This window comes from Xenopus tropicalis, chromosome 7 (assembly GCF_000004195.4).
Source record: "Xenopus tropicalis strain Nigerian chromosome 7, UCB_Xtro_10.0, whole genome shotgun sequence".
In the NCBI taxonomy this organism is placed as follows: Eukaryota; Metazoa; Chordata; class Amphibia; order Anura; family Pipidae; genus Xenopus; species Xenopus tropicalis.
In genome coordinates, this window is record NC_030683.2 from 109,562,607 (window position 1) to 109,568,106 (window position 5,500).

Below are 5,500 nucleotides of genomic sequence, written 5' to 3' on the forward strand. Positions count from 1 at the left end.
GGGGAATTTGATATGTTTTATGTGGTTCTTCATAGATTTTGAAATCCTGGCAAACCCTAAATTGGTCTGCCACTGAATGGTGGATTAAACACAACAGGACAATTGCTTTGACTGGCCTTTTCCAGACTCATAGGGTAATTACAAGGCATTGGAAGTGTTGTGGGACTACTGACTCCTTTTCCAATGGCATGGCTTTAGCAATTCTGCAAAACTTATTCTTTACAAAAGTACAATGTTTGTGATGTAAATGTTTTATTGATGGGCAACTTATGTTACTATACACATAATCTTGCCTGAACCAAGAGTAAAAAAGTCTATAAGGTGGTACAGACAGGAAGCAATTATTTATCAGTACAGATATCTGCAGTACAAAAGAGTTTTTGTTCCTAGTTTCATCGTTCGCATTTGGGTTCAAGCTGCTCTTGCACCTGTTCACACCTCTGGTTCACTGAAATGAACAAAGGACAATTTTTGTATCTTTCCATAGACACTCTGACCATGTTTGAGATAACTGTGGGTGCTACCACTGTCAACAGATTTCACACCTTTTGCTGCAAATGCTGATGCTGATCTTAATTTGCTCTTTTGCGGTATCGAGTTCCTGTCCCATGTCTCACTCTTTTCTTCCCTTTTTTCTTTTCTCTTGACGTGCATCACCATATTTATAACATATCGAAGAACATACATCCCAAAAGTAATATTATAGAGAAAGCCTGCAAAAAAAATATCATTTGATTTAGAAAAACAAACTGAAATTCACAAACTTGAAAACTGATAAATAAGCACAGAAGTGTTGTCTTGTATAAAAAGGGCATTGACTCAAGGGATGAGAACATAATTTTGCCCCTTTATAGGTCCCTGGTAAGGCCTCACCTTGAGTATGCAGTGCAGTTTTGGGCTCCAGTCCTTAAGAAGGATATTAATGAGCTGGAGAGAGTGCAGAGACTGCAACTAAACTGGTTAAGGGGATGGAAGGGTTAAACTATGAGGTTAGACTGTCAGGGTGGGGTTTTCTCTGGAGAAAGGGCACTTACGAGAGCACATGATTACACTTTATAAGTACACATGCAAGTAGACATTATAAACAGATATTGACAGCTCTTAATTTCCCCTAGAAAACCAGAGACCCTTCCCCTTTAGACCTGAGAAACGGAATTTGCATTAGAAGCAGCGTAGGTGGTTCTTCACAATGAGGGCAGTGAGGTTGTGGAATGCCCTTTAAAGGAACAGTAGTAGAAGTATGAGTTTAGACTGTCAGGGTTGTCTAATTCCTGGTAATGTCATTCTGTGGCTACTAAAGCAAATAAAGTGCTGTCTTGTATAAAAAAGGGCATTGACTCAAGGGATGAGAACATAATTTTGCCCCTTTATAGGTCCCTGGTAAGGCCTCACCTTGAGTATGGGGGGCAGTTTTGGGCTCCAGTCCTTAAGAAGGATATTAATGAGTTGGAGAGAGTGCAGAGACTGCAAATAAACTGGTTAAGGGGATGGAAGATTTAAACTATGAGGTTAGACTGTCGAGGTTGGGGTTGTTTTCTCTGGAAAAGAGGCGCTTGCGAGGGGACATGATTACTCTGTACAAGTACATTAGAGGGGATTATAGGCAGATATGGGGTATTCTTTTTTCCCATAAAAACAATCCCCCCCCCCTTTAGATTAGAGGAAAGGAGCTTCCATTTGAAGCAGCGTAGGGGGTTTTCACGGTGAGGGCAGTGAGGTTATGGAATGCCCTTCCTAGTGATGTGGTAATGGCAGATTCTGTTAATGCCTTTAAGAGGGGCCTGAATGAGTTCTTGAACAATCAGAATATCCAAGGCTATTGTGATACTAATATCTACAGTTAGTATTAGTGGTTGTATATATAGTTTATGTATGTGAGTGTATAGATTGGTAGGTGTGGGTTGTGTGTGCTGGATTTGCTTGGAAGGGTTGAACTTGATGGACTCTGGTCTTTTTTCAAGCCTGTGTATCTATGTAACTATGTGAGGTTGGGGTTGTTGGGGGGCAGTGTTGTTGCGCTGCTGGGTGATGTTGTAATGACAGATAATTTCATTGCCGTTAAGAGCAAGGTCATATTTACCATATACTGTAGGCAGTTGGTGGCCCTTGCGTTTTGACAAAACTTTAGAGAAACAGTCCTTGGGTGTCCATATGTTAAAAAAAAACAATTGCACAGAAAAAAAAATCCCTTTAGGCCTCAAGGAAGCATTCCTCAGTGGAGCTGAAGGATCGGGGTAGCTAAAGCCTTGACGGTCAGCACATGCCCAGTACAGTAGGTTCTTCTGCGCAATCACTGGCCGAGGACTGGGGGGGCAGGCGGAGATCTGGTAGTGAATTCACAAATGTAATTTTCTGCCTACTGTAGCCAGTTGGCCAAAAGGAACAGTTGGTGGTGCTACTATTTCAAATTTATATATATATATATATATATATATATATATATATATATAAGCAGCCTAGAAAAGGGCTAATCTCTTCAAAACTAGAATTGTGTATAAATTGTAAAAGGGCTTAGATTTTTATATTCATTTGTTTTGAGGGTTTACACATCCTTCAAAATATCCCTGTGCTACACCATATTACATGTAGGAGTGCGCAGTGAGCGGATAGAGAATATTTGATTTTCGGTCAGTGCTATTTCTTATGATATGTCGGAGGTTGCTGTCTTTGTTCTGATCTTATAAACTGCCCAAGTTGCAGTTGTGTTTTTACTTGGTATAACCACCCACACTTGATAAATGGTTTTGGTGCCTAATGGCACTCGCATTCTCAAACGTTTGTTTCGGTTATCTACTGTCTTTTCTAAACGACACATCACTCAGCCATGGAAAATTGCCTCGGGTGTTCAGATATTTAACTATACATTAGAAATGTGTTCTGCACTGAAACACTGCGTGCGTATGTAGAGAAATGAAAGGTGCGGGGGCACCAGACAGGTAGAAGTAGGAGGGTGGCTCTACTAATATAGCAAAACGTTTGGTATGTGTGTGTAGGTAGGAGCCAAATACAATTATGTAGAGAGATTAGAGAAATGGAAGCAGAAGGAGGGGGAAGAAGTTCTGAGTGGAATCAACACTGTATAATAGTTTTTATCACAATATAAATAGCCCAAACTATTGTAAATACCGAGCAATACTATTGATCAATGGAATATCTCCCAGTTTCAAATTGAAATCTGACACACACAAACACACACAATGCCTGTAAAAGTCCAATTTTCCATTCAAACCAAAACTGAAATAAATAAGCAGACAATGATCTATATATGCTGTATTCCGTGAGTCAGACCAATCCTGTGGTTAAGTCAAAGATGAAATCAAAAATAAAAACCTTGGCTCCTGAAACAGCTCTTTTGGTTACGTTCTCATATTTATTTCACTAAAATATTCCTAAAATAAATGTTTGCTTGACTCTTTTTGTGAGATATTTAGTAGAGATATTTCTTTCTACCCCAGGGCAACAGCACATAAGGAGATTAGGCCTTGAGAAACTTGGGGGTCAATTTACTAACCATCATTTTTTTTTAAACTCAAATCTCAAAAATTTTTAGCACAAAAAGTCATAAAGAAAAAACGGCTAGCGATGAGTGAATTTTTTCACCAGGATTTGCAGCGAATTTCTGCATTTCACAATTGGTGAATTGTTTCGCAAAACGTCCATGAAAATTTGTAGCGGAAAAATTCGGCACACATCAAAAAACAGTTGTGTCAAAAAAAGATGCAGACAACAAAAAAGTTGCGCGACAAATGCATTTTGCTGATTTTTTGCCGTTTCACTAATTTTCTGCCGAAGCGAAACGGGACAGATTCGCACATCACTATAAACGGCTAAAAATCCAAATTCGAGAATATGCCAAGTTAAACTTGTCAATGGCAAAGGTCCCTTTCCTTCTTTCTTTTGTCTTGAAATTTTTGAGATTTCACTAGGTTTTGTTAAAAAATCATGACTTTTTTGAATTGTCACAGCAACAATTCGAAAATGTCTGGATTTTTTGTGACTTTTCCTTCCGACTTTTTTTAGTAAATATTAGAGAAATATGGAGTTTTAGTAAATTTGCCTGTCTACTAAAATCATTTGAACATTAAAGGGGTTTTTGTTCGGCAACTCTCCAGTTTGAAATTTCAATTAAGCAGTTATCTGGTTGCTAGGATTCAAATTACTTTAGCAACCAGGGAGTGGTTTGAGAGACTGATATAGTTATAAGAGAAGACCTAAATAGAAAAATAACTAATAAAAAGTAAAAATAGCGATACAGTTGTAGCCTAACAGAGCAATGGGGTTTGACTACTGGGGTGTCACGACTAAGCAGGAAACGTCACTGGAAGAAGTCGTTGAGGAAGGACCTCTCCTACACCTCCCACTAAGGAACACAGCCGCTGGGGGTGAAACAGGACTGGAGCCAAGTGAAGGAGTGGCAGGAGTGCCGAACCAGGCGTCTAGGCAAAAACGGAAGGCAATCGGATGGTCAGGCAGGCAATAGGTCGGTACAGGCAGCAGGATTCAGAATCGGAAGTCAGGCCGGGTCAAAATAACAAATATCAATCAGGAAACAATGCTTGGCGTCTTTCACAAGGAAAATGATCACTTCGCAGTGATCCTAGGCCTCTGGCGTCTTTTTAAGCGCAAGGCGCATGCGCGGGCGTCAAGACGCACGCCGGCGTCAGAGCGTGCGCGTGCGTCAAGGCGCGCGCCGGCGTCAGAGCGTGCGCGTGCGTCAAGGCGCGCGCCGGCGTCAAGACGCGCGCTGGCGTCAAGACGCGCGCTGGCGTCAAGACGCACGCCGGCGTCATAGCGTGCGCCAGCGTCAGAGCGCGCCCCCTTGCGACCAGGTGGACGGCCACGACGAGCAGGTACCTTACATTGCCCCCTCCCAAGGCACGGCCTCCGGACGTGCACCGGAGCGGGCTTTCCAGGACATCTCCTATGGAAAGATCGAATCAGCCGAGGAGCATGGACATTTCTTACGGACTCCCAGGAATTATTCTCCGGCGAGTAACCCTTCCATTGGACCAAGTACTGCAAATGCCCTCTATGGAATCTGGAATCAAGGATAGCCTGGACCTCGAATTCCTCCACACCCTGCACAGTTACCGGCTCCGGAGGCATCTCCACACGACCAGGGAATGGATTTCCTACCACCTTCTTTAGTAGCGAGACGTGAAAGACAGGGTGAACCCGAAGATTAGCAGGTAATCTTAATTTGAAGGTAACGGGATTGATCTGTTCAACAATCGAGAAGGGTCCCATGAACTTTTGGCCCAACTTCTTGGTAGGACACGAGAGCTTAAGGTTGCGAGTGGATAACCAGACAAGGTCATCAACCTTAAATTCGGGATTTGGCTTCCGTCTTTTATCAGCATGTCTCTTATAGCTAAGTTGTGCTTCTCGTACAGCTTGTTGAAGAAAGTCAAAATTGTGATTTAAAAATAAAAGTCTGTCTTGAGCTGCAGGAACCGACACTTCAGATAGACCTGGCAGAGAAGTGAGGTGAAAGCCATAA

The 5,500-nt window shown here is 42.0% G+C and overlaps 1 long non-coding RNA gene across 1 annotated transcript; it reads right to left on the minus strand.

Moving 5' to 3' along the window:
• Positions 1-230: 230 nt before the first annotated feature.
• On the minus strand, positions 231-2,143 carry LOC101732040. The gene is made up of 3 exons (XR_004223661.1): positions 2,081-2,143; positions 546-713; positions 231-448 (listed from the first exon to the last, which is right to left on the minus strand). It is a non-coding gene; the product is annotated as an uncharacterized LOC101732040 (long non-coding RNA).
• Positions 2,144-5,500: the final 3,357 nt, after the last annotated feature.